Source organism: Ascaphus truei, chromosome 8, assembly GCF_040206685.1.
Source record: "Ascaphus truei isolate aAscTru1 chromosome 8, aAscTru1.hap1, whole genome shotgun sequence".
In the NCBI taxonomy this organism is placed as follows: Eukaryota; Metazoa; Chordata; class Amphibia; order Anura; family Ascaphidae; genus Ascaphus; species Ascaphus truei.
In genome coordinates this window covers 37,681,954-37,691,395 of record NC_134490.1, presented here as the reverse complement: position 1 = coordinate 37,691,395, position 9,442 = coordinate 37,681,954, and the positions used below count along the sequence as shown (strand labels likewise).

Here is a 9,442-nt window from a genome sequence, read left to right as displayed (position 1 = left end):
TCTGTTTTTGTCTTTTTTTATCCTATGCGCTTTTATCCTTTTTTCCACCGACCAGACTGGGTGCAGAATTGCAAACAACCAATAATTTACAGAAGACAAACAATTGTATTTTTTTTATTTTTCTGGTAACTTTATAATTCAAGAAGGTTAATAAATCCATATGTAGCCATGCCACCTTTGGCTACTAACCTGCCCTACTCCTGGCAGTAAGCCTTGCTAGAATCAGGCTGCCAGTATTCAACATGGGGTTTTCTCCCTCCTTGATGTTGCACTGGAGTGACAGTGGGAGGCGGTGACATCAGGCTTGAGCATGACCAATCATGGGACTGTCCTGGTGCCCTCACAGGGAGCCTTAGATTGGGGCCTTGCCTGTTTCTCTTCCCCTTGGGGGAGAGCGAGTGTGGACCTATACCCTGACTCCTGATAGGGGAGTCAGGAAGAGCTAGGACAGCTGCAGGGGCCCTGACCTGTAGTGGTAGTCCAGGGACCATCCTCAAGTTGACCATCCCAGAGACTGCAGTGGGCAGAGATCTGCTTTGTTCCTGTACTGTACAGACCAAGAGCTTAAACCATTCCTGTTATACTCCCGCCTAGTGTGTGATCTTACTGGGGGAGAGGTGATAGTTCTACAGTAGGAGATCATCTTCACCTATCTGAAGCCTACAGCACATGGAGGCGCTACACTGCTAGACAACCATGTGGGTAATGTACCCCAGAAACCTGATCCTGTGTCCCCACTACCACCGGCAGACAGCTCAGCCCTCCTGTTACCAGCAGGTATCATGCACCACACGACTAGTAATGGCCAAATCTCCCAGAGGGTGGGGGAAGCACCATTACACATAGAAAGCGGTTTATTTAAAATAGACAAGCCTTACGGTAGCAATAGTATTGTTACATACATCGGATAAGTGAAAGTACATTTTTAAGAGTTAAGTTACATTTAAACGGGTTTCACTGTCATTTAAAAGGTTGATAACCATCAATTTAGATTTATAAATCAGTTTCAGTGTGAGAAATGGTAGAAATTCCTTGAGCAACACTGCAGTGGAACAAGCAGGTGCAGACAGTCTAAAGATTTGTCTCCCAAGCCTCAGATTGCAGAGCTGAATCTAAACCAGGGGTGGGCAACTCCAGTCCTCAAGGGCCACCAACAGGTCAGGTTTTCAGGATATCCCTGCTTCAGCACAGGTGGTGCAGTCTTTGACTGAGCCACTGATTGAACCACTTGTGCTGAAGCTGGGATATCCTGAAAACCTGACCTGTTGGTGGCTCTTGAGGACTGGAGTTGCCCACCCCTGGTCTAAACACACAGCTCCAAAAAAAACAACCATTTTATCTTCTGTCGGCAAATGGAATAAACCTCTTCCGTGTGATGCACACCACCAGCAGGATTTTAAAGCACGGAAAGCTTTATACATCTCATGTTTAGGGTGATGGGAAAGGGACGGATATGTTCCTTTGTGCTGCTTCTTTTTGTTGGTAACGTGTTCTTTTATGGTTTCGGATACTTTGACTTGAATTTATTCGACATCATTCCCTTCTTTTCTCCCCCCCCCCCCTCACCCCCGACGTGTCCCAGGGAAATCTGCAAATAAAGAGATACAAAACATTGTGACATTTCTAAGGCGAATTCACGCTTAACGGCAGCTGCATTTTATTTATTTATAAAAATGTGTTACCAGGCAGTAATACATTGAGAGTTACCTCTCGTTTTCAATTATGTCCTGGGCATAGAGTTATGATGACAAATACATGGTTACAAATACATAGTTGCATTAAGTGAGCAGGGTTATACATTATATACAAGACATTGCAGGCACAGTGAGGCTAAGGCCCCGGTCACGACGCTGTAGCGCGCGCCCGCGCTTTTGGCGGCGCGTTCAGCCGATTCCCCGGTCTGCAGCTCACTGCAGGAGCAGAGACCGGGGGGGGGGCGTGCCGGAGGAGTGATGGGGGCGCGGCCATGACGTCACCCGGCAGGTTCGCCCTCATTGGCTGAACCGCCGGGGGGCGTGCCTAATCGCTCGATGCGAGTCCTGCTCTCAATTCTATTGAGAGCAGGAGTAGCTCTCGCGGGAGCGCTGCGGCCCCCCCTCGCAGCGGGCCCGGCGCCATTGCGGGGAGGGCTCTCGTGCGCCACAGCGGACGCTGTAGTAGGCAGCGGGGGCAAGGCCTAAGAGATAATATGTTATAGGTGTATGTAACACTGGAATAGTATCAATGGCGCTAAACACAATCTACAATAAATGATCGTATAAATATACAAATACAATGAAAATATAAATATACAACCGGATGGAATTGATGGGTGATCTCGGCCAACGTTGATCAAACATGAAATAAGAAAAAGAAATACATAGTGTAATACTGATAAAACATGTGAAAGACAAATACCAACAAACAAACAAACAAACAAACAAACAAACAAACAAACAGACAAGAATTAGCAAATATTAAGATATACAATTAGCAAATATTCGAATAATAGTGTAGCTGGAACACACAATGGACTAAAAATGATGAATTTAATATATTATAAAAACATGTACAACAATTAAGCACAATTAAAGGACCCAATCGATATCCGTCCGAATTGCCCGCTTACCGAAGCCAGAATATAAAACCGCAGTGGATATTTAAAGAGAGTATCCCCTCTCACAGTGACTGGTTCTCTGACCGGCACAGCTTACAGATGGATTTCAGGAATCGCCGCGTGCTGATGGAGTAGAAATGGAGAAAGCGTCCCTCCACGCGGTAACAGGGGCAGGAGATCACTGTCTTGATGTGAAGCAGTCCGGGCATGCGCAGAAGCGCCCGTCACAGAATTGACGGCACCGCAAAATCTCCTGCTCCTCGCGGTCGCGTATCATCCAAATGGCGGCAGATTCAAAAGTGCTGTGCGTCACAGAACTGCACGGCTGGCAATGGAATAGGGCAGCTGACGGCAACGGGGGGATAACGGGGACCACCCAACGCGTTTCAGAAGCAACGGCTTCCTTCATCAGGGGCAGCAGGAGATTTTGCGGTGCCGTCAATTCTGTGACGGGCGCTTCTGCGCATGCCCGGACTGCTTCACATCAAGACAGTGATCTCCTGCCCCTGTTACCGCGTGGAGGGACGCTTTCTCCATTTCTACTCCATCAGCACGCGGCGATTCCTGAAATCCATCTGTAAGCTGTGCCGGTCAGAGAACCAGTCACTGTGAGAGGGGATACTCTCTTTAAATATCCACTGCGGTTTTATATTCTGGCTTCGGTAAGCGGGCAATTCGGACGGATATCGATTGGGTCCTTTAATTGTGCTTAATTGTTGTACATGTTTTTATAATATATTAAATTCATCATTTTTAGTCCATTGTGTGTTCCAGCTACACTATTATTCGAATATTTGCTAATTGTATATCTTAATATTTGCTAATTCTTGTCTGTTTGTTTGTTTGTTTGTTTGTTGGTATTTGTCTTTCACATGTTTTATCAGTATTACACTATGTATTTCTTTTTCTTATTTCATGTTTGATCAACGTTGGCCGAGATCACCCATCAATTCCATCCGGTTGTATATTTATATTTTCATTGTATTTGTATATTTATACGATCATTTATTGTAGATTGTGTTTAGCGCCATTGATACTATTCCAGTGACATACTCTTGTCTGACGAGGGGTCAGAGACGTATCTAGGCAGCTACACGTGGCCAATTTATATTTCTTTTATTTCATTTATTTTCATTAGCGCTACCTATTGTTTTTTAAGGTGTATGTAACAGTTACAGACCAGATAAAAAATGTAGACCGCTTTAATTTTGAAAGAACTTAGACTGGTGGCGGCTGTAAGAGTCTCCGGTAAACTGTTCCAGTTTTGGGGTGCACGGTAAGAGAAGGAGGAGCGGCCGGATACTTTGCTGAACCTTGGGACCATGAACAGTCTTTAGGAGTCAGATCTCAGATGATAAGTGCTGCATGTGGTAGGGGTGAGGAGCTTGTTCAGATAGCTTGCCCAGAAAGTATTTGAAGGCAAGACAGGAGAGATGAACTTTGCGCCTACACTCAAGTGATGACCAATCTAGTTCTTTAAGCATTTCGCAGTGATGTGTGTTGTAGTTGCATTGGAGAACAAAACGGCATATTGAATTGTAGAGGGTATCAAGTTTGCTAAGGTGGGTTTGGAGTGCCGAGCCGTATACTATGTCCCCATAGTCTATAATTGGCATTCGCATCTGTGTGCGATTCGCTTTCTGACCAGCAGAATTAGGGAGGTTTTGTTCCTATAAAGTACACCTAGAACTAGAAAAAATTCGATAATGTAATACTCAGGAATCAGGTTTGCAGTTCAAATCAGCAGTCTTTATTTCTTCAATCAGTTCAGCGATTTTAGCAAGGGCACAGCATACAAAATACTTCTATTCAAGGTTGCAAGTATCTAAGAAGGCGGTGGCTTATGCCTGTGATAGCTACGTGTTATACCCTTAGATCAAAGAGACATAAATCACTGTCTCAGCTGACTCGCTTTTGCCAACTTAATTACGTACTTATTTACATACTTGTTTTTCTGTTATTGTCATCAAGTACCTTATTTTAAGAACATTAGGAACTTACAAAAACAAGTCTTATCATTAAAATGTGCATACAACAAGTCTTATCACTAAAATGTGCGTCATACTACTTGGTTTCAAGTTGTCGCTGATACCAGTAACATTGTATACTATTAGTTTCAAACTGCCCACAAGATTCCTTATGAGAAAAACAATTTAAAACATCTTAACCTATTGAGTGCTGAATATATATATATATTGCTATCTTAGATAATATATATAGGTATATGATAATATACAGGGCTTGACAAATTACCCTAAAAGCAAGTCCCCGGACCAAAAAAGCTACTCGCTACCTAGCCTCGCCCCTAGCTCTGCCCCCACTTAAAAAAATGGAATAAATTCCTAATAAGAACTAATAACAACATTTGTTTTTGACATAACAGTTTATTGTATTACATTTATACTTTACTGCAATTACACCTTGTTACGTAGTTACGTGTGTGTGTCTGCCAAACCCTTTACCAGTGTCTGGATGCCCCGCTTCACAATTTCTAAAGCAGCAATCCCGCCTGGGATCTTACCTGATCCGCAGTCCCTCAATATCCAGGTAACTTCATTCCCGCAATGTTATACATTGGAGGGGAGGTGTTCCCTACCTGTCTTCTGGGTTAGGGGGGATGCGGATATCTCCCGTGTGAAGCTTGAGAGTCCGATCTGGAAGATCTGGGCAGGTAAGATATATAGCGTAAATAAGATATCCAGCTGGCAGGGTTTGGCTGTCATGCTACTCCCTTCCCGGCCTCTCATTTCTCTTCATCCAAAAAGAGCAGCGGATCTGCGGCTGATGCTGTGCCCGGTGTGATTCTCCCTCCCCCTCCCCCCTGGTGTTTCTACAGAAGACCATTCCCTCTTATTTGAATGGAATTCATACTTTTACTAATTAACTTAAAAAATAAACTTTAAATATTTTTCATTTTTTAGGATACCAGTCAAAATAATCTACAAGTTTGAAGTGTTCCTACAAGTTCATATTCTGTGTGCCATAGAATATTTAGTGCACTTTCCTTTGTAGCCTTAAAGTAAATATTGCATCCTAGAATCTTTAATGCACGTGTATTTTAAATGAAACTTCTTTGTCTTTTGTCACAGAAACTGTATTTGTGATGGGGCTGTTTTTAATTAAAAATCAAAATACAATTTCAGTGACAAAACGCAAAGAAGTTTCACTTAGAACGCAAGTGCGCGGCACACACCCGTTTTAACTATTTGCACTTCTATATTTATACTAAGTGTGAATTCCTCGTGTTTGTGAGTGCGAGAGAGAGTGTGTGTGTGTGAGTTTGTGTGTGAGTATGAGTGAGAGACAGTGTGTGTGTATGAGAGAGTGTGTGGGTGGGTGACTGACTGGGTGGGTGACTGTATTCATTGGGAAGGGGCCGTTCATTGGGAAGGAGGGGACCCACCTGTGCAGCAGAGAGTTCTTGAATGCATCCTGCATTCATCCAGCGGGGCTGCGGGGGGCCATGGAAGGTTGTCAAGCCTCCCCCTTCGGATCTGCAGAGTGGCAGCGGGCACCGCATCCCGTGGAGTGAGGCACCGCATCCCGTGGAGTGAGGCGCGGCATCCCGTGGAGTGAGGCACGGGGCACCGCATCTCGTGGAGTGAGGCACGGGGCACCGCATCCCGTGGAGTGAGGCGCGGGGCACCGCATCTCGTGGAGTGAGGCACGGGGCACCGCATCCCGTGGAGTGAGGCGCGGGGCACCGCATCCCGTGGAGTGAGGCGCGGGGCACCGCATCCCGTGGAGTGAGGCGCGGGGCACCGCATCCCGTGGAGTGAGGCGCGGGGCACCGCATCCCGTGGAGTGAGGCGCGGCATCCCGTGGAGTGAGGCACGGGGCACCGCATCCCGTGGAGTGAGGCGCGGGGCACCGCATCCCGTGGAGTGAGGCGCGGGGCACCGCATCCCGTGGAGTGAGGCGCGGCATCCCGTGGAGTGAGGCATGGGGCACCGCATCCCGTGGAGTGAGGCACGAGGCACCGCATCCCGTGGAGTGAGGCGCGGGGCACCGCATCCCGTGGAGTGAGGCACAGGGCACCGCATCCCGTGGAGTGAGGCACGGGGCACCGCATCCCGTGGAGTGAGGCACGGGGCACCGCATCCCGTGGAGTGAGGCACGGGGCACCGCATCCCGTGGAGTGAGGCACGGGGCACCGCATCCCGTGGAGTGAGGCGCGGCATCCCGTGGAGTGAGGCATGGGGCACCGCATCCCGTGGAGTGAGGCGCGGCATCCCGTGGAGTGAGGCAGAGCTCCGGAATGCGCGCCATGTGTCCTGGAGTTCGCTTGGTCAGGGAGTCCCTCTGTAGCTGCTTGTGCGGCGCACTTCCTCCTTGTCACGTAGCATCCAGTTGGCATGGCAACGTGGCGTCATTTGATGCTGTGCGGCCATTTTAAGTGCAGTTGGAGGAGAATGAAGGCAACAGATGTCTGAGAAGGAGGAAATTGCCACCGCTGCACCCCGCCGAAACATCTCGTCAGGGGCTAAAATGCATTCGCCCCTGGTGACCGCATTTGTCGAGGCCTGATAATATATATCAGCTAGGATGGTATTAGCATTGGTTCTGATATGTAGCTAATTTATTGGAAGCTTTAAAAATTTAGCCTTGGTCCCAAATACCATTGTTAGGGCTGGGACCCGCTGCGCCCGGCGGCGCGGGCGGCCGCGTGAGCGTTCCCCACCAGCAGGGGAATCCTTCTGAGCCGGTCCCAGTCCCCCCTCGCTGCACGGCTCACTACGCGCTGTGACGCGTCAGCCGCCAGGGGATGCAAGACTGACTGAGGGAGCGGGGCCTTAGCCTTACATTCTTTTGTCAGTGTTTAAAAACAGTTTGTTTTGGGAAATCCAATTTCAATTGTCTCAAAATGTCAGATTGAAGTATGTGGTTCAAGATGAGAGAGGCTATGGCTGTGTGCATATAAGATTGTGTCATCTGCATACATGTGTATTGAGGCTTCCTTACAAGTTGTAGGAAGATCATTGATGAACACTGAGAAGAGTAGGGGCCCCAGAACAGCCTTGCTGGACATCACAGGTGATATCCAAGGAGTTGGAGTTAGAGCCTGAGATAGACACATGTTGGGATCTACCTGATAGGTAGGCATGAAACCAGTTTAAAGCATGCTTCCCTATTCCAGAGCACTGGAGTTTGTTAAGGAGGATAACATGATCAACAGTATCAAAAGCCTTTGCAAAATCTAGGAATATTGCACCAGTGAGTTGTTCCATTCCACACTGGATTTTATTACAAACTTTTAGCAGGGTAGTTACTGTGGAGTGTTTGGGGCGAAAGCCAGATTGGAATTGGCTAGGGAAATTTGTCTTGGTATAGTAATAGCTTAATTGGGAGTGGACACATTTTTCCATGACTTTGGATAGTATTGGGAGAAGAGAGATTGGCCTGTAGTTTGAGACAGTGTTTTTGTCCCCACTTTTGAAGATTGGGACAACTCTGGCAGTTTTCCAGGTCTTGGGCTGAGTCCCCAGTACCTCCGCTGCACGCGCGCCCGCGAGACTGGCGGCGCGTGCAGCCGATTCCCCGGTCTGCAGGGAGCTGCAGACCAAAAGACGGGGGGCGTGACGGGGGAGGGACGGGAGTGCGGCCGTGACGTCACCCAGCAGGTTCGCCCTCATTGGCTGAACCACCGGGGGCGTGGCTTAGCGCTCTGTCGCGACTCCTGATCCCAATTCTCTTGGGAGCAGGAGTCACTGTCGGCAGAGCGCAGCGCCCCCCCCTCGCAGCGGGCCTGGTCCCATTGTGCAGCAGCTATTGTCCCTGCAGCGTCCCCAACAGCGGGCGCTGCAGTAGCCAGTGGGGACCTGGCCTTAGGGATATGGCCTGGAGACAGAATAGAGTTGACCATGGAAGCAATTGGTTTGGCAATGGCTGGGGCACCAAGTCATAGGAACTTAGATTGCAGTAAATCAGGTCCACATTAACTGCTTAGTTTTTATTTGAGGAGCGCTTGTGTAATCTCTTCAGATACTGGAACAAATTAAACATTGTGGGCAGTGTTGGAAGAGGATGGGGCTATATATAGGGGTATTCCCAGAATGAGGTTCATGTTTGTGGTTCAGATTGCGTTTCGCTAATAAGTTAGTAGCACACCCCACAAAGTATTTAATGCATTTGCAATGTCAGTGGTATTTGTCAGAGTAATATCCTCCTTAGTGATATTACATGGTTGTTGATGGCTAGAAGGCTGGGATATATTGTTGTTGATAACTTTCCAGAAGTTAGCTGGGTTTGATGTATTCTGGTGAAGATTGTCAGAGTAATATTGTGCTTTTGCATGCCTTGTTTGCCTTGCGCACATATTCCGCAGGCATCTGTAGTGATTAAGATCCTTGATAGTGCCAGTTACTTTGTAGCTTTTCCACAAGATGGTAGAGCACTATAAGGTCGGTTGTAACCCACGGAAGGTGGGCACCCCGTACGCTTATTCTGCGTACTGGTGCATGCGTATCAGAGTTTTAAGAACTCGGATTGGAAATGGTCGAGTGCAGAATCAGGGTTGAGAATTAAGTCGATTCCGTATCAAGGGCATCTGGTAAGATCAGCCAGAAACTATTGTGGGTTAAAGTTTCTAAATGTTCTAGTGAGGAGAACATACAGCAGGGGATGTATAATCCGTGAATGTGTTGATACGATTTTCAGAATCGGAGCAAGCTGCTAAACATATTTGACAAAGTACCGACAGCTACGAAACGTGTTGGTGACTGCGGGGATGTTGTTTTCTTAAATCTTTTTTGCGGCCTCCTCTCTGGTGCCTGTTGCTGGGCTCTGTTTTTTTTCTCCCTTTCACTGCTATTCTAATCACCGACTAGAGCACGGATCTGACTGGAG

The 9,442-nt window shown here is 47.5% G+C and overlaps 1 long non-coding RNA gene across 1 annotated transcript in view; it reads right to left on the bottom strand.

The window, feature by feature from the left end:
- Positions 1–3,820: 3,820 nt before the first annotated feature.
- LOC142501512 (uncharacterized) overlaps positions 3,821–9,442 on the bottom strand; it is a 21,244-nt gene continuing 15,622 nt past the window's right edge. Inside the window, exons 2-3 of the long non-coding RNA XR_012803507.1 lie at positions 5,118–5,259; positions 3,821–3,909 (exon numbers count right to left, since the gene is read on the bottom strand). This is a non-coding gene — a long non-coding RNA (uncharacterized LOC142501512). The remainder of the gene's footprint in view (positions 3,910–5,117; positions 5,260–9,442) is intronic.